At 40.1% G+C, this 26232-nt stretch overlaps 1 long non-coding RNA gene across 1 annotated transcript in view; it reads left to right on the forward strand.

Moving 5' to 3' along the window:
* The window catches only part of LOC147914751 (uncharacterized), an 86020-nt gene that overhangs the window by 18723 nt on the left and 41065 nt on the right, over positions 1-26232 (forward strand). The window contains exon 2 of the long non-coding RNA XR_015554955.1: positions 7737-7879. This is a non-coding gene — a long non-coding RNA (uncharacterized LOC147914751). The remainder of the gene's footprint in view (positions 1-7736; positions 7880-26232) is intronic.

The following is a 26232-nucleotide window of genomic DNA, read 5'->3' on the forward strand; positions in this document are numbered from 1 at the left end:
GAGCCCCCCAGAGTCACCTCATTAGAACAAAAGATGCTCCTAGTGCTCTTAATCACTTAGGAATTTACAAGGGTTTTAGGAGCCCTGTGTCAGGGACAGGGTCAAAGACAAATATGAGAACAAGAGATACTCCTAGTGTTCTTATCACCTAGGAAATTAGGGGATTTGGAAGCTTTGTGCCAGGAACTGGGGGCAGAGACCTATATATATATATATTTTTTTTTTTTCTATTTCCTCACACCCTCAAAACACCTGCAGAGTTGTCTTAAATCAAATTTTTAAAATTTCCTCCATCACTGTGTAGCAATATATTAGGAATACAAAATACTGAAATGAATTCCATTCGCAATGGTAAAAACAGCCCTTGCTGCTTCTCTTAATGTAAAATGTTTGTCTGCTCCACTTACACCACCACCCTCATTGTCTCTCACCCCAGCTCTCTTCCAGTGAGTCAGTATTCTCCTCTTCCTATAAGGACCTAAACATTCCCTCTGCACGGCCCTCCCACGTCTTTATTGCAAACACATCAGCAATGGAATGGCACACCACCTTGTGCCCTCCAGAGCCCAGTGTAGCTCTACAAGGCAAGGCCACATCTTCTTCCATGCTGCAGCCACACCCTGCCTATCCCAGGGCTGCCCAAAACATAGAGCTCTAGAAGTAGGCAAAAGTCCCTCACAACTATCTAGGGGAAAAGTTGGATCCCTACCTCACGTCATATGCCTACAAAAAATTCCAGATAGATCAAGATTTAAATCAGAAAAATGAAACCATAGAACAACTAGCAGGGAAAAAGTGGGAGAATATTTTAACAACCTCAAAGTGGAGAAGATTTTTCTAAATTTTGCCATAAAACCCAGAAGCCACAAAAGGAATAGTCGATGAATTCAACTACATAAAATTTTAAAACTTCTGTATATCTCAAAATACTATGGACAAGATCAAAAGAAATTTTAGTTTACATCACAGACTAAGAACTAATTTCTTCCATGAATAAAGAGCTCTTACAAATCAATTAGAAGAAAAATTTTAAAGGGCAAAGTATAGGAACAGACAGTTCATGGAAAAGGAAAAACAAATGATTTAGATGTAAGAAAAGATGCACTGTACCATTCACAGTAAAAGAGATGTAAATTTAAGCTATAATGAGAGACCAGCATTCAACAATCAGGTTGGCAAAGATCAAAATATTTCAGAGTACTATGTTGGCAAGTATTTGTAGAAACAAGCACACTCTTGCATTGCTGGTGGGAATATAAATTAGCATAATCTCTTGGAAGGCAATTTGACAATAATCACTAAAATTGAAAGTACACATGTTGTTCAAACCAGCAGTTGACTCATGGATATTTATCCCATAACCATATTCCCACAGGTGAAAAACGCACCTTTGTTTATAATAGCAAAAGATTGGAAACAACCTAAATGCTCATAGACTGAGACTATGTTATTACATATTGAGATGGGTTGATCTCCAAGATACAGTTAAGGGGCAAATAGTATGATTCAGAACAGTGTATATACATATATGTTTACAAATATGTAACAGAACTCTAGAAATACATATATATAAAATAAACTGATAACTTATTGTGGTGATCATTTCACAATATATACAAATATCAAATCATTATGTTATATACCTGAAACTAATATAATGTTATATGTCAGTTATACCTCAATTAAAAAAAAACAAAAAGGAAACCAGTAACAGTGATTGGTGGAGGAATTAGATGGCTGGAAGATAAGAAAAGAAAGATTTGCTATTCATCATGCTCTATGTGATGTTTAAATTTTTAACAGACACTAATCAGTTAAAAATATCAGTGTCCAGCAAACTAAACAAGGATATCATCAACTCATACAAACATAAAGCTCACTTAACACTACATAAAACTACGGGAAGTCTGATCAGTGATCAGTTGGAATCACCTCTGAAAGATTAAAGCACAAAATACGGAATCCTGAAGTTCTTCTCTAAATAGGAATCCTGACTGAACATTACAGCTTACCATTCCTGTGGGCACTGAAAACATACATACGGTAGCCAATAGCCTGGCTGCTCCTGCTGAGCAGTATAGAACAATTCAAATAGTTGATGTATGAGCCAAGGAAGCTTTCTTGCTAGCCACCATTATGTGACTCTGGCTTAGTTCCAATCTTAACTGAAAGGTAATTTTTTAATGATTTGTACTGATATAGTCACAAAATTAAAATAATCAAAGAAAATATCCCCAAATTGTCTTGAGTCAATCTAGAGGAGAATTTCCTCTGGCCCCACTCAAGAAGAAGCCAAAATAGTCTCCGAGTTAAATTTGAGTCTGATTAAAATCTCGCTCCCATGGTTACACTTCAGCCCGTTTGTGGATTTCTTGTCATCAAAGAGATCTGGCCCATCATGTAGAAGAGAAGGATTAATGTGATTCCCAAGTAAAGCTAACAGCGAAACTCAACCACAATCGCTCAAGTTGATGAGTGCTTTGAAGCACTGGTACACTGTTGACTATTGATAAGACAGGGAAGCAGTTCCTTTTCTTCCATTTTCTCCTCCAGCATTTCTGATCAGTTACATTAGGAAGTGACTGCTCCCCTGGCAGCTGGGCTCCATGTCTCTACCAGCGGAGAAGCAATGCCCTATGCTACAAACACCTGGAGAGCTGGCTCATTACAAAAAATAACCTTCTGTTTGCTAAGAGAGTTTAAGGAACCATACTTTAGACCATGCATTAAACAGTAGAGTTAATCATTGCCAGAAAGGCTTGAGTACAATAAAGTAGGTTGATGAACTTAAATCTAGACTCATTTTGATAAAATTCAGCACCTTGGACTCTAGGTCTTGTGTGAACAATGAGGCTATGGGCCCAGCAACCGCCACACGTGTGAGTGTCAGGAACTTTCTGTTTCCATTATAATCCTAATAATTTATCTTACTGTGCTAGATAGGACACATCTTCTCTCTGTTTCCTCATCTAAAAAAATAAGCCTGGCCTACCTATAGTAGGGTTGTGGTCAAATTCAGTTTACCTAACACCGTATAAGCTCTGGTGGGAGAAGCTCATGAAATAAACACCTCTTTAAAATTTGTAGGCAAAAATGAGAAAGTAGAAAATATATATAGTTTCATCTCTCACAAAATTTTATAGCTATAAAAGAATATCTATCCAACTATACTCCCAAATAGATATGTATTAATTTTTTTCCTAATTTGCTGGAACATTTCTATTCTTTTCTAACAGAAAACAGAAAAAAAAATTATCTCTGGATACTTCCCAAAGTGGATGCATTTTTTTCAGCCTGGGCGTACAGCCAATAAAGATTAAACTGGGGAGGGAATTGATATGACCTTGGGCGAGCACGTTAACCCCTCAGAATGCCAGTTTCCTCCTTCATAAAATGAGAAAACTGGACTAATAAGTGCTTCAGAAACCATAGTGTGTTTTGGAATGACCTGGGGAGCAAACATCTTGGCCACCGGAGTAGGGTCTATGCATCTGTATATTTTTTACAAACTCCCCAACAGATTTTGATGTACATCAAAGTTAGAGAATCTCTGAATCCAATGATCTCTAAAGTCATTTCCGGCTCTAACAATCATTAATCTTGTTTTAAACATACCTGCTCTGTGTATATAGACAATTTCATAAAAATGCAAAAAATGCCATCATATACATGCTTTGGGGACATATTTTTTCTCTTTTCCTTTTTTTCTGTGGCTTCACCTTCTGCTGCTCGTTCCTTTCCACGCACATCAGTCACCCTCCTCCCACAAGACCCCATGTGAACTCTCTATCAATGATCTTAATAGAGCAGGCAGAGGCCTGCCTGGTCCCTTAGTATAGATTTGAGATGCTGAATTCCAAACCTCAAATGTACTTTTTTAAAAATCTAACTGAAAATATCAATTATGTGCAAATTCTCTGTTTCCTCTCATTCTGTCTCCCTTGCCCCCATCCAAATAACCTTATGTAAATAGCAAATGCTCCTGCGCAATCATGATTGTTTTCACCTCTACGTTTCCAGGGCCGAGCACAGTGCTTGGAGAGCACTCAGAATTGTTTGTTGACTGACTAGCTGGTTTTGGAAAGGGAGAAATTTCGATCTTTGCCCCTGATCATTTTGTGACTCTTAATGAGTCATTGTCTTTCCTGAATAGATGAATGTAAGAATGTCAGAGATGCACGAAGGCTGAAAAGGAGCCAGAAAGCCAAAACCCGATTCTCCCACGATCCCATCTCTCTCATTCGCAGGACAAAGAGACTCTGAAACTGGACACTGTGTATATAAAAATAATAAGAAATGATGGCTCCCTTCAAAATAGATAAATAGAGTCCTACAAAAGATCATACCCAACTCTAAATAAATACCATGTGGAATCTCATAAAAGCTCTTTACATTCAGTTTCACTTGATTATGTTTTGTTAAATGTTTACAGAAATTGGATCAAGTGGAGAAACTGAATGTATTATATGATGTTCTACTTGAATGATGACACAAGAATAACAAAGGTGGTTTGTCATTGAGAACATTTGGCAAGAAATTAATGAAGATTTTACTGATGGATGGAAATCTTCATGAGATGGAAATTTGGTTAGTTTGCTTATAGGACCAAAACATTTCCTTTGGTGAATCTCTATGGATGGGAAGTTGAGATATGATTTGTCAACCCATCTCCCCCACAATGTATTAGTGGTCCCTCTCCACGTTTTATTTTGTGTCCACCCAAGTCACCCTGATTTATAACCAGGCACAAGAGCGGACATAAGACTGCATTGCCCATCTCTGAGGTGTCGGGATGGATTGTGCCAAAACCATCAGGAAAATGGATTGTGCTGCCTACTTTGGCAACACAAATCCATGTATAATAGCCCTCCTAGTCAGGTCACTCTTCTGGTGCTATTAATCTATATTACAAATATAATTAAGAATACAGCAAAAGAGCCTAAGATCAAAAGAGCATGGCTAACGATACGCCCTCACATCCTGGAAAAATCAATACAGAGCACACACATTGACCTGTTCTCGAGAACACTTCCGATGCTCCCCCACAAGCTCTTCACAGAGAAGACTTTGGTCTTCAGGATTGTCAGGCAAATCTCCTGATACAAACATTGCAATAAACATTAATCACCATGGCACTGTTAAGTCAGATCTTTGGACAGGCTTGGGACATAATCCAGAGTCCTTCAGGACCACACTTCCATACTATGACCTCCCCACATCTAGGAGCCAGGGTGACCATATCTGGGGTTGAGAAGAGAAAAGTCAGTGAAAGAGCCACAGGAAGGGGACTCTTCCATAGCCCCCTCTGAGGTTCTTTCAGTGACTTACATCAATTTCAGATCCTGTTCCTGAGATCCTTCATATAAAATAGCCAACAGAGCTGAATCCTTTTTTCCAGGTGCACGATGAACCACACTATTCTCAGAACCTAACGGAAACGGGTGTGTATTCACTCCCCACTCTCTTAAGAGGGGCGCTTAGTGAGAAGTGCAAATCTTGGAATGTAAATACGTCTGAAACGTTTAATATGGCTAATCCATATTGTTTGGACAAATTTTCCACGGAGTTGTTCAGTTAATGTAGAAGTGCAAACTTGATCCGAGACAAAGCAAGGAAGTCAAGCAGTTACTACATGTAAGATCTATACATAAACAGTTAGACAGGTTCTATTCTCACTGGCCTCCACATCTGGAGAAATAAATCTAATGTAAACTAATGTCCAGCAACTTTTTAAATTTCCATAAGAGACATCAATATCTGGAACTGCAAAAATATATGCTAATTATTATTTTTGTTAAAAAATATTAGCTATAATGCACTCTCTTAACATACATGCATGGTCTCTAATCCTTCCATCAAATCCCCCTTCACTCTGTTGCTGAAACCCAAAACTTAATATTCTCCTTGGTTCCTTGCTTTCCCTCAATCCCACATCCAATCCACCATTTGCTTTAACACAAAATATGTCTTATATTTTTCCACCTCTCCCCAGTTCCCTGGCCACTACCCTAGTCTGAGCCAATATTGTCTCACTCCTGGACCGCTGCAATAGCTGCCAAAATTCATTTTTCTTCTTCCCTTCCTGCCCTCCTCAAGCCATCTCCAACAGCAGCCAGGGTGATTGTTACATAACTCAAATTTCCTGTGACTCTCTTGTGCACTTGGGAGAAATCCAGACTCCTTAGCCTGGCCTCTCCCAGTCAAGCCCATGTCTATATCTCCAACCCCATCCCTTATCACCCTCCTCCTCCCTCAATCCCTCCAACCTCTTTGGCTTTCATTCTGACCCTTCAGCACACCAAGCTCATTCCCACCCTACTCTTTCACCAGTTCTCAGAGGGGCTGGATCCTGCCCATCATTCATTTTCCAGGTTTTAACTCAATGTCAGCACCCCCAAAAAAGCATTTCTTGACCACTCTTTCTAAAGTAGCCTCCCAGTCCCAGACTCTATTACATCGCCTTGATTATCTCCTCCATAGCAGTAACCATTACTTTGACAGTCCTTGGCTAGAGAGAGCTTCCTCACCCAAGGCTGTACCTCCTTCCTGGGGTCAGTCTGTATCCACTGTTTGGTCTATGGAATAGTACAAAAGAGAGCCCATTCTCCACAATGAGGACATCTCTGAAAATTCATCCCAGTCTCAGATCTCCCTGTGGAATTGGCTGAGACCTTCCCTAAGTTGCTGACCAACTTCCCCCTCTGCCTAGTCCTGCCTCTACCCCTTCCCATTCATGGACAGGCGATCCCAAGAGCACTCCCTAATCATTTCCCACACACTAATGATTTTCTGGGTTGGCTTTCCAGGATCCCAACCTACAATAGAATTTGTCTAGATTTGTCTTGAAGGTAGAATCAATAAGATTTCTGATGGATGTGATGTCAGGTGTGTGAGAAAGAGGAAAGGCAACGACAACACCAAGATTTTTATCTTAAGCAATTGAAAAAACCAAGTTGCCATTTACTGTCATGGGTAACTCTGCAGGAAGAACATGTTGGGGTGGGGATGGGACTTACAGTTTGGTTCTGTTCCATTTATGATGCCTATGAGGCAGCCAAGAGGAGCTTTGAGTAAGAACTTGGATATGGGCCCAAAGCTTAGGGGAGAGGTCAGAGCAGAAATAGACATGTGGGAGTTGTTAGCATGTGGATGGTGAAGGCTTGCAACTGCATGAGAACATTTTTAGATCAAAAAGTATATCCGGGGGCTGGCCCAGTGGCATAGTGGTTAAGTTCTCACACTCTGCCTCAGTGGCCCGGGGTTCATGGGTTTGGATCCCAGGCACAGACTGACGCACTGTTCATCAAGCCATGCTGTGACTGTGTCCCACATACAAAATAGAGGAAGATGGGCACAGATGTTAGCTCAGGGCCAATCTTCCTCAGCAAAAAGAGGAAGTTGGCAATAGATATTAGCTCAGAGCCAGTCTTCCTCACAAAAAAAAAAAAAAAGTATATCCATTACAATTTTGGCCAGCCTTCCCAAAGTAAACTTTCTGCATTATTATTACAGTATTTTAAATTTGAAATTTATCATGAGATTCATTTTGTCACTAATTAGTTATTCTAGCCAGCCCTGGTGGTCTAGTGGTTAAGATTTGGTGCTCTCACCACCATGGCCTGGGTTCGTTTCCCAGTCAGGGAACCACACCATCCCTCTGTTGTTTGTCATACTGGGGTGGCTGCATGTTCCTGTGACGCTGAAAGCAGTGCCCCTGGTATTTCATTTACCAACAGGATCACTCATGGTGGACAAGTTTCAGCAGAGCTTCCAGATTAAGACAGACTAAGAAGAAGGACCTGGCCACTTACTTCCAAAAAACTTGGACATGAAAACCCTGTGAACAGCAGTGGAGCACTGTCTGATACAGTGCCGGAAGGTGAGAGGATGATGCAAAAAGACCAGGCAGGGCTCTGCTCTGCTCTACACAGGGGCACTAGGAGTCAGAATCCACTCCTTGGCACTAACAACAACAAAATTAGCTATTCTACCTTAAACAAGTCATTTAATTAACTTATTGGGCTCTTGATTTCTTCATCTGACATCTGGAGATGAATAATAATTATAAACTCCAACTTCAGGGGTTAATTTGATGATCAAATGAGAAGATAGGAAAGAACTTCGAAGAGTTAAAACATTATCTTAATGAGATGTTTTGTTTTGTTAGTATTTTTTTTATAAATATAGTTTCATTGTTATTAGAAATGAAAATGAAAGAAGAATTAAATTAAACCTCCACTGAATATCATGTGCGGGAAATAACACAAGAATCATCCAAAGGAAACAAAAATGAAATATCATTAACAAAAGCAGAAACAAACACATTGGAAAACACTAAAATTCTAGAACAGATAAAACTCAACTTTTTAATAAGCTAAAAATATGAAAACACTTGCAAATTAATGAAAAACAAAACGTGCTTACACATAAAATGAGAATTGAATAAAATATAAAAGATTTTTGAGTGAAAGCGAATAACAAAAGTAAGTATGTTGATTTACTTATAAACTTTATTAAAATGATAACTTTTTTTCTTAAAAAGAGCATGGAAACAAACTTGTTTCTCCCGGAAATTAATTGGAGTCCCTGCATACCTAAACAAGATATCATTATGTGTTGTCATTTTTGTTCATACCTCTACTTTTTAAACTAGGGAATGGAATTGTAATTGTCTATGGAAAGATCTTTTTTTAAATAACGTCTGATGGGGAAAATGTTAAAAATATAACAAAATATAAGGGAGTCCTATTTTTCTGATACCCTGTTTCAGTTAAGCTGTCTGGATGTGCCTGGTCCTGCTCCACCGACTGCATCGTTGCTGGGGTGGGGGCTCCACAGAAAACTCTTACTGGTTGGCTTGGGGGATGCCCAGGCTCTTTTCCAGTGGAACAGGACTCTCAGCATTGAGCAAGCGGAGGACTTGGTACAGAAATTTTTGTTTTAACATATTAAGATACTATTAGAGTTGACTGGGGTCATTTCATTCTGACATGATGCACTGTCTTTGCCATAACAAGTCGAGAAGAAAGAGGATTCTGGTCATCTTGGCAACAGTCCTTCAGAAAGTGAGAAGTATCTTTGGTGGAAACCTTCAGATGCCTCTTTGCTAACAAAGTCTATTTCTCCTGTACTTGCGTCTCAATCTTGGTATACTCCATTTGGGACCAGTCCTCTCCTTCCTCTTTTCACACATTGTCTGGTCTACTTCTCTCGGAACTGCACTCAGCTCCTGTGTATCACCCTCCTACCTGCTCATGAAGGAAAGTCAAGGATCATGGAGGCTCTGTCCTAATGCATTGCCCTCAGGGAGAAACAATATTGGACTATGTCTTAGTCAGTTCAGGCTGATATAACAAAATATCATTGACTGGGTGGCTTGAACAACACACACTGATTTCTCATGGTTCTAGAGGCTGGAAGTCCAAGATCAGGGTACAGTGTGGTCAGTTTCTGGTGAGACTTCTCTTCCTGGCTTGTCAGCAGCCGCCATCTTGCTGTGTGCTCACACCATCTATTCTTTGTGCTTGTGCAGGGAGAGAGAGAGTGAAAAAGAAAGAGAGAGAAAGGGAGCAAGAGCTCTGGTGTCTCTTCTTATAAAGACACTAATCCTATCATATCAGGGCCCCACTCTTATGACCTCTTTTAACCTTAAGTACCTCTTATAGGCCTTATCTCCACATACAGTGACATTGAGAGTTAGGGCTTCGGTATATGATGTGGAGGGAGGGGGGGTTAGGGACACACAATTCAGTCCATAGCAGACTATGAGAAAACTCTAAAGCTAATCTCAGAAACACATGTTCTGAGATTTTATTTAATCCGATATAAATTTACTTTTACTTTCTCCAATATGAATTTACTTTACTCTTTCTTCCATCTGCAGGCTCTTTCTCACTAAAACAGGATGAGGATATGCAGTATTCTCTTCTCAAAATGCAGTAGTATTTTAGAAATAGAATTACTTTCAAATTCAGAGAAAGTTACCCACCAAATTATGAACAGTGATTACTTCCCAGGTGGAGTTGATGGAACAACGTGTGTATGAGGGGAGGGAGGATAATTCTAGTGTTCTTTATTCTATATACTTTATATTACAAGTTTTTTTATTTTATGAGAATGGACATGTATTCATTTGCAATTGGAAAAAAAATAAAGTATAAATATGGAAAAAATAAATTGAACTAGAAAGCTGAAATTTAAGGATATTTGTTGTGAAGATCAAGACTAAGGGACAAAAAGTTGCCAGCTTTTCAGCATTCTGTTTAATCAACTCTGAATCAGACTCCTAAATTTTCCTACTTGTTTTCCCCTTGTATCTTCTTTGTATGATTTTAAAGCTGGAAATACAATCCTTAAGAATTTTAATAAGCTATTAATTATTAATAAACAAAAAGTTGAATATTTTTAGAAATAAGCTTGCCTTATTTTTTTCATCGTATCTCCTGTTCCTTTGTGTATTCTTTCAAAGAATCTAATCTAAACTCACATCTTTTTAGAAAATCTGTAAAACATAAAAACATGAGAATATTGCCATGTTTTTTGAGAAGACCTATTTAAAATAATATTTTAGGTCCTGTAGCTAGTTTACATTATTCCAAGTCATGTAAGTATGACATGAAAATGACTAATGAAGAGGGGAGATTGGCAAACAATTCATCTGGCTCATCCATGGAACTCTGGTCAGGTGACTCTCTCTGTCACCACGGGGAACTCATTTTTCCTGGCTGGGCAACACTAGTTTCCATATCTGTAACGTGGGGACCGTGAAGATTCAGGAAAATTTGTCCTCAGTAGAGTATGTCCTTGAAAAACTTTGACTCCTCGAAAGAGCCCTACACAGTGTAGGCATTCAATAAATATTCAGTAAATAAATTAAACTGGTAAAGTTATCAACCAAAATCACAGACATATGACATGTTTAGGAATCAAACTTCTAAAAATCGTAACAGTTCAAAGATACTAATTCAGAAAGCCACACTTGTTCTGAATTGTTCTTTCTTCACTGGATGTAACGATTGGGAAGATGGAAACTAACTCTTAGATTTCCAGAGTGGAAGAAAAAGAACCAGGAACATCTCAATAGGCACCAAATCCAGTAACTACTTTTTTAATTGACTCAAACAGTTTGGGGGTTGTTTATATGACAATTTCTTTTAATATTCCACAGTTAGATATTAAATGAACAAAATCTGGCCTCTCCTCAGAATGAAATAGGTTGCTCCTACCCCAGGAACTCAGCCTACTTTCTCCCAGTGTATTTTTAGACTGCACAGGAAACACTCAAGACTAAGGCAGCTGGAATGTGCCTGACCTTTTACCTGTAATGATAGCGGCAACGCTGACATTTGCCACCAGTGAAGTGGGAACAGAGCTCACGGGAACTCCTTGTTAGACAACTGAACGGCTTCTTTTCACGTCTCTCCCCACACTTTCTATTTATAATCTACTCCTTTTAAAATAAATCTTAAGAATGCTATCATAGTTTTGCTATCCTTGAGTGAAGATCCAAAAAGATTAAAGAAATGGCAGTCTAGCAAGATGATCCCCAGCGTATGCAGCTAGACCATTCTCTGTGCATCCACGCGAGGACTCCCTGGCCATGGTGTCTTATTAGGATAGCCTGAGTGAAACGTCTAAATCATTCAAATGTCTGGTCACGTAACATAAAGCAATTCACGAGCATTTTGGTCATTAATGGGTAACAGTGCAGCATAATTATGCTTTGAAAGTCTTTCACACTCAGCCAGTAAATAACTGTTGGATACCTTTGGATTCAGCTCATAGAAAATCTTATATAATACTTGGTGCCTTCATAGTTGTAAACCAACAGCAGATGACCTCATCTTCCTTTCCTCTTGGTTAATTATTATGAATCAGAATCAGGCTTTTAATTCACACTGGGTAACAAGTATCCAAAGACACCTACAGACATTTTGCGTATATTAACTGAAAAACATAAATTTATTCTATCACCTTAAAATTCCCCTGACAGGATTCTGGGGTAGTAATTACCAAGTCCTGCTGAGGACACTTCCCAACTGCTTGTCTCCCTCCCCAGTGCCACTATGCTAGGGGTCCAGACTACTATCATCACTCGCTAAATTATTGCAACTGCCCACTAACTGTCCTTCATCTCACCCTCCTCTGATGCCTTCCGTGTTCCACCAGAGAGAGCTTCCTGAAAGGCTAGTCTCATACTGCCTCTCCTCAACTTAAAATCCTTCAATAGATTCCCATTGCTCTAAAATAGACTCTTGAAGATGGTCTAAAATCGATTGGTCCCCTCCTGCCTTCTCCAGCCTATGTCTCACCCTATGGTCAAACCACGGTGCGTTCTCACTTTGTGGAGCATTCACTAAAGAAAATTTACATTCGGGTAGCAGCTAGATTTTGTAATAATAGAGAGATGGCGACTTTTATATTATTATACAGAAAAAGCCAGCTTTATCAAGCTTATGAATCCCTAACCAATCAATCATTTTGGCGAAAGGGACATGAATGTGGCAAACAGGCATGATATTTTAAGTAACTAGATGATTTTATAATATAACAGCTACCATTTTTTTAGTTTTTAATATGTGCCAGACATGCATATGTGCTTCATATATGTTAAATCTCATCTAATTCTCCCACTAGCCCTTTGAGGTAGGTAACAGCCCATCTCCATTCCAGAGATGAGAGAACTGAGTGCTGGGATTGGATTCGCTCACTCAATTTCCATTCATTCTCATTGGAGAGGTTGCAAAGACAAAAACTACATTTGCCAGATTCCTTTGCAGCTAGGTTCAGGAAGCAAATTGGGTCCCAAAAGGTGAATACACACAGTAAGACATGGACATATATAAGGCAGAAGTGAGGCAGAGACTATTTTCCCTTCCCTTCTTGACTATTTCTGTGGGCAAGTAAGTTAAGGCTCCTTGGTACCATGTTCCAGGGTCCATTCCACGGATACCTTGGTGTCCAGAGGCTGCGGCAGCAATAGCAGCAGCAACAAGTTCTTGTCCTGGCAGAGTTCTGTTGCTGGCCTCACAGGTAGCAGCTCCCCCAGTGAGTCACTTTTGTGGTTTCCTGGATGACTTTGGAACAACCTAGAACCTGCTTCTTCAACCCTACTAATGCTTTTGTAAGTGCCTAATCCCCCGTATTAAATCCCTTCCTGTTTAAAACACTTAGAGTTGTTTCTCTTTTCTTGTATTGAACCTTACAGTGTGCAAAAGCCTACGTGTTCATTAGACTACAGGTTAGGCTGCTGAAACAAAGACACCCAAATAAACCGAGTGGCTTAAATAAGACCAAAGTTTATTTTTCTTCCATGCAGCAGCCCAGAAGTGGGTGATATCACACAGATGGAATGGGTCTATTGTCATCAGTGTGGACCTTTTCTCTTTGGCCCAAGGAAGCTCTAGTTTTTGGCTGTTTCTCAGCCAGTGGGAAGTGGGTTGTGTAGAGAGAGAGTAAATATCCAATGATTTTCAAACACATACAAAACTTCCTTTCACATACCACTGGCTAGAAATAAGTCACGTAGCAACACCTACTCACAAAGGAGGCTGAGGGAAGATAGTCACTAAGTAGGCGAACATGCACCCTGCTAATACTTGGGCAGTGGGGGAGGAGTCTAGATATTTTGTTAGAAAAAGAAAGAAAGGTAAATGGTAAATTATCAGTCTCTGCCATGTCTACCCCTCTGCCCAATATCCATGCACACCCTTCTTTCTGCAAATAGACCACACTCACCTCTATCCTGAGGTAGGAGTCTAATCTATTGACTTCCACGTGAAAGTAACAATAGCCAAAGACCTCTCTGGTCACAGTCTTGAACGAAGTCTCCTCTTTTATTTACTGGCCTCTATGCTCAGCCTTTCCCTCTCCTTCAGTTTAATATTGGCTACCTTTAGTGGTAGCCATCTGAAACAGTTGAGAAGTCAATGTCTTTATTCCAATCTTTGCTGACTCCCATTGTCTGGCCAAGGAGAACACTTAACAGAAGGCTCTTGAGAAAAATCTCCATCATCAAGTTTATCTGCTGCTCTTTGGGGCTGCAAACAGATTTTCCAACCCCGCATGGCCCAAACTTTTAAGCTCTGAGTCATATTAGATTACAAACTATAAGTGAGAAAACCTCCCTTATCGGAGCTCTATTCCTTTCTATCTCTGCTTACTGGCTAATAATTACAACTTCCCTTTCCTCTCATAATACAATATTAACAGTATGAGGACTACCCAACATATATCTACATTCTGAGTTGTTCTTGAGCTCAAAGTCAGTAGGCACATGGCCTGTCTTCCAAGTTATGGTAGGTAACTGTTTTAGCAAATGATATGCCACAGAATAGCAAGTGTTAGCAATGTTCCTAGCTCAGATATTGTGCCTGTGTCACCCTCTGCCTATTGCTATCCAAGGCCACAAAATTCAGGTTTTTGTTATGGTAACACCCCACTTCCGGTACCAACTTCTGTATTAATTAGGGTACATGCTAAGGTCTTTAAAACACAGATCCCCCAAAATGCAATGCCTTCATAACATAGAAGTTTGTTTCTATTTCCACTAACAGTGCAAAGGCGAGCAGGGAGACTCTGCTATCCATATGTGTCTTTCATCTCTGGGCTCCCACCCTTTAGCTGTTCTAGCGTCATCATTTCCCAGCCAGCAGAAATTGCTTTTTAAAAGTAATATCCAGAAGGTGCCACGTCACTTCTGGTGACTTTCCATGGGCAAGAACTTAGTTCTGTAGCTACAAACGATGCTGTGAAATATTGTCTCTGGCTGCATAGCTGTGTGTTTTGCTAATACTCAGAAATCCCATTATCAGAAAAAGCAGAGAAAAAGGGACTCTAGGAGATAATTAGCAGTCTCTGCCACCATGAGGCCCAGAGGGCTACAACTGCCTGCCTCCAGATCCCAAAGGCAAAACTACTTCCAAAACTGTCTTCCAATATCTACACAGAACCTTACAGCTCTTGTCGCTCTCTACTCTGATGGTACGTATTCTCTAGAATAAGAAAGTTGTGATTTTTTTTTTCTCATCTTGTTTTAACTTACTTCATCATGCATTTATTCACTTATTCTAGCAGCCATCATTTATTGAATACCCACCGTGTGCCAGACATTTAGATAGTAGGAATACAAAGATAACTAAGACAGAATCATCTGGAATCTTTATTCAGGAGGTTCTATTTATTTAGGTTATTTACTTAGAAAATTCATTATTCTCTTCCAAACATATCATACAACAAAAAATTTGTTTAAAAATAATAAATTCAAGGGGCCGGCTGGTGGCATAGAGGTTAAGGGCGTGTTCTCCGCTGTGTCTGCCCGGGGTTCAGATCCCTGGCATGTACCCACGCACCGCTTGTCAAGCCACGCTGTGGCGGTGTCCCATATAAAGTTGAGGAAGATGGGCACAGATGTTAGCCCGGGGCCAGTCTTGCTCAGCAAAAAGAGGAGGATTGGCGACAGATGTTAACTCAGGGCTAATCCTCCTCACAAAAAGAAAAACAATAATAATAACAATAAATTCAAGGGAAACACACAAGAGAAAGAGTTTATTTTTCACTTTCCTCAATTTTGTATTACTTACATCAATTGGCCTAACTAAAATTATAGTTTAGTGTAAAATGAATCTTTTTTTTTTTTTTTTTGTGAAGAAGATCAGCCCTGAGCTAACATCCGTGCTAATCCTCCTCTTTTTTTGCTGAGGAAGACCAGCTCTGAGCTAACATCTATTGCCAATCCTCCTCCTTTTTTTTCCCTGAAGCCTCAGTAGATAGTTGTACGTCATAGTTGCACATCCTTCTAGTTGCTGTACGTGGGATGTGGCCTCAGCATGGCTGGAGAAGCGGTGCGTCGGTGCGCACCCCGGTCAAACCCGGGCCGCCAGTAGCAGAGCGCACGCACTTAACTGCCAAGCCACGGGGCCGGCCCTAAAATGAATCATTCAAGGTACAAAAATCTTGGCCATAAGGAAAAGTTTCAACTCAGTTACACACATACACTCTTACTAATCAACAGCTATATTGATACCAGCTTTCCTTCATGAAAATGAAACCGCCATACACAAAAGACTTTCTTTCCTCCGCTGAGGGCCCCCCTGATTTGGGATCCTTCTTCTTGTGGCTCAAAGCCAATATCAAAATATTCCCCCAAAAGAAGCCAGACACAAATGAATACGTACTGTTTTATTCCATGTAGACCTAAAGTACAAAAACAGAAGAAAGCTAATCTATGCTGTTAAAAGTGAGGATAGAGGCAGTTCTTGCTGGGAGGCATGCGGGATGCTCTGGAATGCTGCTAACGTTCTGTTTCTGGATCAGGGTGCTGATTTCACAGGCGCGTTCAGTTTGGAAATCCCACTCAAAATTCTATACTGAAAATTCTGGTAGCAGTTTTCCACTGTTCATATAATTTAGAAGGCATCTAGAGAGTTTTATGGGGTGCTAAGCACTGTACCTGCCACTGTGAAGGTTTCCAACAACATATAGTACATGTGCCTTTCCATTTCCCGTCAAAATGAGGCAGCTGAGATGTCGGGGGAAAGATGGGGAATCAGGAGCTCTGGTCTTGTGTGTCCAGGGTAAGTCCAAGCTGATATTCCTCTCTGAGCCTCAGTTTTCTGAGCTCTATCTGAACTCTAAGGCTCTCTGCTCTGTGATTCTCTCCTGGTCAAATAGTCACGGTTGCCGTTTTTCTCTTTTGATCTAAAGCAGCTTTTTTTTAGCACTCAGAATATCAAATTAGGCAGACACCCAAAAAAGTGATTAAATCAGAAGACATCTACAGAGCTCTTTACAAAGGCAGGGTGGTATGGCTGGAAAATCCTGAGACCAGACACCCCCTAATTCCTGGTTTATGGCCAACACTTGCTGCATGGCCTTAGGCAAAGCCCTTCATTTTTCTGGACCTCAGTTTTGTTATTTGTAGGTCAAGGGGTCTGGACTGGGCAGCCCTCCCAAACCCTTTTGGGTCTAAGGTTCTGCTTCTGAGTTAACTTATTCCAAACTAAGAAGTAGCAGAAACAAGATCTGGCATTGTGGTTCAAGGCAAGTTTTCTTCCTACAAACGTGTAGGTAAAAAAACAACCTAAATCCGGATTTAAAAATTCTTCTTGCCCAGTACGTGCTGGACACGGACATCAACCACGTGAGGTAGATATCTCCTCTCGGCTTTTCAGATGGGGAAACTGCTCATCAGAAAGTCAAATGACGTCCCGGCGTGCACGCCTGGTTAATGCTGGAGGCAGGATGGAAAGCGAGGCCCTGCAGACTCCAGGACCTTCCTCTCCCCACAGGGGCTCATAACATGCCCCAAAATCAACAAATAAGCCAAAAATAAATCCAATCCCAAAGCAAAAATAGTCTTTCTTTTTCTAGTTTCCTCCAGTTGAGAAAGAAAAACAAGAATTGAGAGTTTCATTTGTAAGGATCAAATTTCATGTGATTTGTGAAAATGATAAAAGTATATATACAGTTGTATAACGTCTCACAATAGCTTCAAAGTCCCGGCATGTTTCAGTACTTGATATACACGTCTTCCTTTGTCCTGCAGTTCACATTTTATCTGCAAAATACAAAGTCTTCAGGGGATAAAAGAATTTATGAGCACAGAGTCAAAGACCAATGAAGTTCTCGTGTGTGTGTGTTTTTTTTAGTTTTCTTGCTAACATAGAAAGGCTTACAGGTAGATCACTCAACCTGACATGATGCCCCGTCAGGTGTCAGGTATAATATGAGTGACTGGCCTCCAGGAAAACAACTCCAAGATGCAAAGGAAAAGAACTCTGGGGTGAGACGCTGTGAACAATGGTCTTAGCAAACTCAGAAATATTTTTAACGATGGTTCAACCGGGCTGCTGATGGTTTTAAAACAAGTCTCCTGTTATGGTCTGGCGCTTGATCTGCAGAATTCCTTAGCAGACACTCGGCAGGCAGGCAGTAAGATATCACATGCACAGGGAAGATACAAAACGTCCTGGACATTGCCATGACCCTCAAGGAGTTGTTCGAGTTCGTGTAAGTACTTCTAAAAATATGCTGGGATAGCCTTTCTGGGCTTGTTTCCTTTAGATGCTAGACCATCAATTAACAGGCGAGAAACCGCTATTAGAAGATTGCTTTGAGAAAAATGTACAATATTTAATCAGTCCTTATTGTGTGGTTTTTCTGTGCTGAATCTCCTGTTCAATTTTCAGCCCCCAGTTCTACCCTAAACTGAACACTGAGGTCTTGGGTTAACACTATATTATAATAGGACAATTGTCTAAATCAGGCGTTCTGAGCCTGCCTGTTTGTTTTTTCCTGTAGTTGTAAATGTATAAGTATGTTCCCATTAAAGCTGTGTTCTCATCTATTCTCTTCCCCCACGCCACCCCCTGCACAACAGTGACCTTACTGAGGGCCAAGGATAATATCTCTTGGAAACAGCTTACGTCCCATAGCACTTTCTAGTGTTCCATGTCTCATTTGTGAAACATATTTTTAGAATCTATTATGCCAGAGGCCAGAAGTTACAGATACAGCATTAAACACGTTAGACATCATCCTGTGCCCATGGAACTGACCGCCAAGAATGCCTATGGCCAGGAACCCTGGGTCCCAAATGGGAGGGAAAGAGAGGGCTCTGTGGAAGCTGGGAGACCAGGGAAGGCTTTCTAGAAGAAGTTCCATCCATGCTGAGACTTGAAGTGCGAGTAGGAATTCTCCAAGCAAAGGAGGAGCATGACAGGGGGAGCGGTGTGTGGGGAGCGGGAAGAACAGAAGAAGCAGAACATCCCTGGGAAAGGAGACCTTGGAGGCCCAGCTGAGCCTCAAGGAGCTCACACAAGCTTTTAGCATGACTCCAACGCCCATTGGCTGGTGACAGTCTTTGCTACAATATTAACTATGTCGATAGTAAATTATGTGCTCTGAGGCACACACGGTGCTGAGCTAGACTCTGCCTGCAGATTCCCCAGTCACTGTCCCCCCTCCGAGGAATGCTCCCCCCTCAACAGGAACCAAAATTCTACTCAATGCTCTTTATCTCTTATCAGCATGTGCAGTCGGCACTTTTATTTGGGGTCCCTGTTGGGGGAGGAGGCAGACGGAGGGAGTCTCCTCTGCCCGCTCATCTGCAAGCTTGCATTTGGGGAGCATCAGCATGCAGAGGGCAGTCTGTTGTGTGCTGTGAACAGTAACAGCAAACCCTGAGCCAGGCACATCCTAAGCCTTTTACATATATTTGCGAATTGTTTTCTTTTAATTCTTACAACCTCTCTTAAGGCAGTATACATTATTATCCCTATTCCACAGATGAGGAAACTGAAGCACAGGGAGGCTGAGTAACTTGTCCAAGGTCACACAGCCAGTAACTGAGGAGCAGAGCAGCATTTGAACCCAGACAGCCCAGCCCCAACCTGAGTTCTTAGGCCCAGCCCTCTAGGCCTCTCTACCCTAGAACAATGATGAGCACACCCAGCCTCTCTTTCCTCTAGGAGTTTTCACTGTACTGGGGAAGGTGGACATAAACAGCTACCCGGAGCACAGGAACTATACTAGAAATATGAATCACATGACTGCAACTCAAAAAACAAACTTCAGGAGGCATAGTCCACGACGTGTATACAAAATGGAATATATTCTCCATAAGAGAAATGGCTACCACTTACTGAGTTCCCCCCGTAACAACCATGCAAGGGAGATAGCATCTCCTCGTCTGGTGTAAGAGGAAACCAAGGCTAACACAAGTTGGGTAACCAGGTCTGGCTGGTGAAGCCGAGCTTCTTTCCCTATTCATTGTGGCCTCCTTCAAACTCAGTGCAGTGTCCTTACTCCTAAAAGTTGGAATCTATATCAGGTAACTTCTCTTTGAGGTAGAGAGCAAGGGTAAGTGTTTTTGTTCAGGCAGTGGTGACAATCACTTCCCAATTCTGCAATAGGAAGCTGGTACAAACACACCAAAACATCATGCTCACAATAGCCTGATTGCTTAGAGAGACCTCTAGATTCAGACTACTCCACCTGAGGCTGACAGGACTGCGAGGTAGAAAGGTGCCATGTTGGAGTTCTAGATCCCACTTGGCCAGGGAAAAAGGTGTTTGAAGAGCATTGCAAATCAGAAGGGAGAAAAAGAGGAAGAAAGAGAGGGGAGGGGAGGGGAGGGAAAGAAGGGGGATGGATCAAGACAAGCATCACAGCACAATTAAAGCTTTAATCCTTCCATCAAGATCTTCCTTCAACAGCAAAGGTTGCCTAACCTACACTGGTCAATCCAACCTCTGCTTTGGCTGCGAAGTGTCTTGGAAAAGAGAACTATGCAGCAAGAGTTTGTATCCAAGACTTCAGGAGAGGAAGGTACATTTTCACTCTGCAGTGCAAATACATTGCTTCAAAGAATAGGGAAAAGATGACAATTATAACTTTGTCTTTAAACATGTATATGCTATACTACGATTTTATAATAACAGCTTCTTTCACCCCTCCTCCAATCCCCCAACCATGTGGAATAATACCAACCGTGCTAAAAATCCACAGTCGTAGAACCTGAAGATCAGTTTATATTAGTTTTTACTCATTGTGGTGGACAGAAATGGGGCAGGTATTAGATTTTCCAATGAGGAGAAAAAAGAAGAGAGCATAGAGGCAAATAAAACAAACCCAGCATTTGGGTAGCAATAGTAGCAATAATTCAAATAAGAATATAAGAAAGGAAGGGATGTGTGGCTGAGTCAAAAACGTAGTGACTTGTGTGAAAAACAAAGGGAAGTGAATCTTGTCCCTCTTAGCCAATGAGTGGGGACGGCGTGCGTGGAACCTGATGGCAGCCTGCTTTCCCTTGGGGCTGCTTGGGGGATTAGGTAAATAGAAACGTCTTCAAATAACCCAAGATGTGAGAAATTGGAAGCATAACAAGCCGGAGTAGTCATCAGATGATATATTTAGGAGATCTTATTTTGCAAGCTAGAATTACAGAACAGCAAGACGCGGTCAATTAAAAATATTTAAGGATGAGTTTCTACGATTGGGAGGGAGTTGCTGTCTATGACAAAGAACCAGAAGAGACCGCCATTCTCCAAAGATCAGGTGATAATTTTAATAAACTGGCTCATTCACCGTGGCCCCAACGGCTAGTTTCTACATCAAGACTAGTTCAAGATTTCAACAAAAGGAAGTGGTTTACAAAAGAATTACCAAGAACCCAGAAGTATTTAATGGAAAAAAATTACTACACAAGAAAAGGTTTTTCTGTGTACCATTTAGGCTACACGTGTTTTGCAAGTTGGGGTGGGGGGGTCCTAGCAAAGGGTAGGATCTTTAAAAACAGACACTGCTACAAAATCCTTAGACTCACAGAATTCTGTACAGCCTTGAGGACTATCGAGTCCTTTATCTCACTGGAGCCTGATCATTCCCTACTTAGGTATAGCAAGAATTATGCTCATTTTACACATGAGGAAACTGAAGCTCAGGAAGGCTAAATATACTGATACGGTCATGCAGCTAATAAGTGCAGGACTGAGACGTGAACTCTGTCTGAATCCAGAGCCTATGGTTTCTTTCTAGGCCATAGATATCTTGAAAAATAAATTCTGAGCTCAAAGATGTTCAAGAATTGAAACGATTTCAACTTTCTTGACTTGCTCTGCCAAACCTGTCTCCTAAATTGCCTCGATTCTTGGTTACCCTGGCTTCATTCACCTCTTCTGATGCACTTCTCACTTCTTCGAAGCTGAACGTGGTCCCATCGTTGACATGGAGCTTTTCTGAAGACTCTGCACACGTTGCCTCTCCTTTTCAGTCTAGAGCAATGATTACATCACCTTCCACATACCGTCAGGTTTTACTATTTAATCTTTCTTCTGTATATGACTTGTTTTACCCGTAAGACTGTATGCTTTTGGGTGGAAGAACCCACATGGGTTCCCTTCTGTGAACCACCTGCCTTACCCCTCTCAGTGCCAGGAACTGTGCTCAACACTCAGCAGATGTTCACTAAATACAACTTGAATTGCAAAGAATCAGGTGTTCTCTAACTGGTTCTATTCATCCATGATATATTGCTTCTTGGCATCTATAATTTGGGCACTACAATAATTTGTATGATTACAAATTTATCAATTTCATATAGAAGAAGACACAAAAAAGGAAAGATACTCTGTGCTCTTGGATTGGCAGAATTAACATAGTTAAAATGTCCATACTCCCTAAAGCAATCTACAGATTCAATACAATCCCTTTCAAAGTTCCAATGACATTTTTCACAGAAATAGAACAAAGAATCCTAAAATTTATGTGGAACAACAAAAGACCCCAAATAGCCAAAAGAATCCTGAAAAAAAAGAACAAAGCTGGACATACCACACTCCCTGACTTCAAAATATACTACAAAGCTATAGTAATCAAAACAGTATGGTACTGGCACAAAAACAGACACACAGATCAATGGAACAGAATTGAGAGCCCAGAAATAAACCCATATATCTATGGACAGCTAATCTTCAACAAGGGAGCCAAGAACATACAATGGAGAAAGGAATGTCTCTTAAATAAACGGTGTTGGGAAAACTGGACAGCCACATGCAAACAAATGAAAGTAGACTATTATCTTACACCATACACAAAAATTAACTCAAAATAGATTAAAGACTTGAAGGTAAGACCTGAAACCATGAAACTTCTAGAAGAAAACATAGGCAGTACGCTCTTCCACATCAGTCTTAGCAGCATATTTTCAAGTACCATGTCTGACCATGCAAAGGAAACAATAGAGAAAATAAACAACTGGGACTACATCAAACTAAGAAGCTTCTGCACAGCAAAGGAAACCATCAACAAAACAAAAAGACAACCTAACAACTGGGAGAAGATATTTGCAAACCATATATCTGATAAGGGGTTAATCTCCAAAATATATAAAGAATTCACATCTCAACAACAGAAAAACTAACAACCCAATTCAAAAATGGGCAACACACCTGAACAGACATTTCTCCAAAGAAGATATACAGATGGCCAACAGGCACATGAAAAGATGTTCAACATCACTAAATAACAGAGAAATGCAAATCAAAACTACGAGATATCACCTCATACCCATCAGAATGGCTATAATTAACAAGACATGAAATAACAAGCATTGGAGAGGAGAAAAGGGAGTGGAGAGTGGAGAAAAGGGAACTCTCACATACTGTTGGTGGGAGTGCAAACTGGTACAGCCACTGTGTAAAACAGTATGGAGATTCCTCAAAAAATTAAGAAAGAACTACCATATGATCCAGCTATTCCACTGCTGAGTATTTATCCAAAGAACATGAAAACAGGAATATGTACAGATATATGCACCCCCATGTTCATTGCAGCATTATTCACAATAGCCAAGACTGGGAAGCAACTCATGTGTCCATCAAGGAACGAATAGATAAAGAAGATGTGGTATATATGCACAAGGGAATACTACTCAACCATAAAACAAGATTTAATCTGGCCATTTGTGACAACATGGATGGACATTGAGGGTATTATGATAAGTGAAATAAGTCAGAGGGAGAAAGTCAAATACCATATGATCTCACTCATAAATAGATGATAAAAACAACAACAAACAAACACATAGAGACAGAGATTGGATTGGTGGTTACCAGAGGGGAAGGGGGCAGGGAGGAGGGTAAAAGGGGTGATTAGGCACATGTGTGTGGTGATGGATTGTAATTAGTCTTTGGGTGGTGAACATGATGTAATCTACACAGAAACCGAAATATAATGATGTACACCCAAAATTTATATAATGTTATAAACCAATGTTACCACAATAAAAAAAATATCAATTTCACAAATTTATGAAATTTATCAATTTCATAAAATATGATGTTTCAGTTGCGTGAGCTTTGAGTTGCTGACTTTGTATTAATCAAAGATTTTTATCTTAATTTAGTATGCTGTTTTAGCCTTCCCCTCTCTCATAGGGAAGAGCGGAAATACAGTGATAGTAAAATAATGATAATAATAATAGCTAATATTTATTAAGTGTTTATCATGTGCCAGACACGTTAAATTATTTATGTTTATTATTTCATTTAATCCTCATAATCACTCTCCTCTATTTCCTCAGATGAGGAAATGAGGCACAGAGAGATGGAACAACTTGCCCAGGGCACACAGCTAGTGGGTGGCAGATTCAAATCCACCCCAGAGGCCACATTTTAAATTAGTCATTTGGTGCAACTACACAAACAATTATTCTGCAGTCTTTTTTTTAATGGTTATTGAGATGTAGTCACTTTATATAACTTTTCTACTTTAATTTTCACAAAAACACTTGAACATTTGTAATATTGTTCTTCTGGATGCAGCATTTAATGGGCCTTATAACTTTTAGAACATTTCTTAAAGTGCGGCTTTCTGCCTCAGTTTCCTCCTCTCTGAAATGAGAACATAAATAGATACTGTTAGGATTAAACTAGTTTATTCATGGGAAACACTTATAATTAGCGCCAAGTGCCCACGGCAGGGTTCTCTGGGGGTCAGCTGTGATCATTGTTGATATTGCCTCTGGCCTGCCTTCCCACTGTGGGCAAGAGCCTGAGTTGTAGACATTCACTGATTACCAGACTGAGGCATATTCATATGTCTCTCCAGTGTTCAGGAAGTGCTTTAAAACAAATTGGTGTGCCACATATAAAAGAAATACGCCTAAATGAAAATCCACGCCTTTATAAAACATCAACGCACCTGGAACGGCGACTGGCACATATTATTAGGTCATTGACTATTTGACAATAAATGTATAAATAGATAAATGGGTGGCCTAATAAAGGAATAAATGATCAAAAGCTCAAACAAGAAAGGGAATGACTAATAAACAAAACTGTGAAGTTTAAATTGATCTGCAGAACCTTGGAGTAAATGAATCCAAAAGGAAATAAGATGGAAAGCACATTTTTTTTATTTTCCAAGAATTGTATTTGAATTAACTCACTGTAAGCCACATCTCTATTAAAATGCAATTATTTTCCAAAAATAAGTAATATGAAGTCACATAAAAAGCTAATAAAGTCCATATCCAATTATAAAAGAACCTTATTGAGATCTCACTCAAAATTGAGGAAGGAAGTCTATGGTCAGGTTTTTATTTCATCCTTAATTTCCCACGCTTTTCAAAGAGCCATATTATAACTCTTTCTCAAACATTTCCAAGGAAGTATTGTGATTGTGAAAATAGACACTCCAAATACCTAAGCTAAATGTTTACATTCTGTCTTTTTAGTTAAACAATTGACTTTGTTCTTTAGCATTTAGGTCAAAATACTTAAATGTCTTAAAACATCAATAACAAGAGGATATGGTTTTCCACCAGATAGTCTAAACTTACTGGTTTTAGCAAAATGTTCACAAGAAGGAATTGGGCAATTAAAAAATGTTAACGCACACACACCCTGAAAATAAGAAGTAAAGGAGGGGAGGAGTTGGCCATTTATTCTCTTTAACACAAAAACACATCTCTTTCACTTGCCTATGTTTATGTAGTTAAGACTTGGTGAGCATTTACATCCACTTACATCATTATAACAATAACCTCAATTTACTGACTTTACGTAGGATTTACTTCAAAGGAATTCTTGGATTGGCACGCATCAGTTTATTCATTTTCATAGCATCCCTGTATGTAGGCATGTGACTAACATCTTATCTTTATTATACAAAATTAAAACTGGAGGTACTGGGAGATAAAGCAACTTGCCCAAAGGAGACAGAGTCACATAACTATTAACCTATGAAACTTGGCTTAGAACTCATGCCTCCTTTTAGTGTAGTAAGGTATTGTCCCACTAGATTATTCTTCCTCTACATAAATTTAAGCAGTCACAGTGGGCAACTGGGCAAGAAGGACTGACCACCTGGGCAAATTCCAAGAAGATCTTTTGAGGTTGGGTTAACAGTGGCGATGAGGCTGGGGAGAAAGAGAAGCAAGGCTGAGAGAAGTGTATGTGTTTCTGTGACATTCAGTAAGCAACATGTAAATTATTGCTAACAGATCAGCAAAATGAAGTTGTGGAAGAAAAGGTGAGAAATCAGGAGTGCTTTATAACAAAGTTCTTTCCTCATTGGTGTCATGTGAAACTTCTGCTCCAGCCCTAAATTTTGTGTCTGCACCTTCGTGTGGACCCCTAATCAGCTCTCCTGTGTGTTGTTGGAGTCGTCTTGCAGGAGATGGAAGACTGGTTCTCCAGCAGCCAACTCAGGGCAAGTGGCTTTGGGTGA

The sequence above is a fragment of the Ceratotherium simum genome, chromosome 17 (genome assembly GCF_057802395.1).
Source record: "Ceratotherium simum simum isolate JZ-2026a chromosome 17, ASM5780239v1, whole genome shotgun sequence".
Taxonomy (NCBI): domain Eukaryota; kingdom Metazoa; phylum Chordata; class Mammalia; order Perissodactyla; family Rhinocerotidae; genus Ceratotherium; species Ceratotherium simum.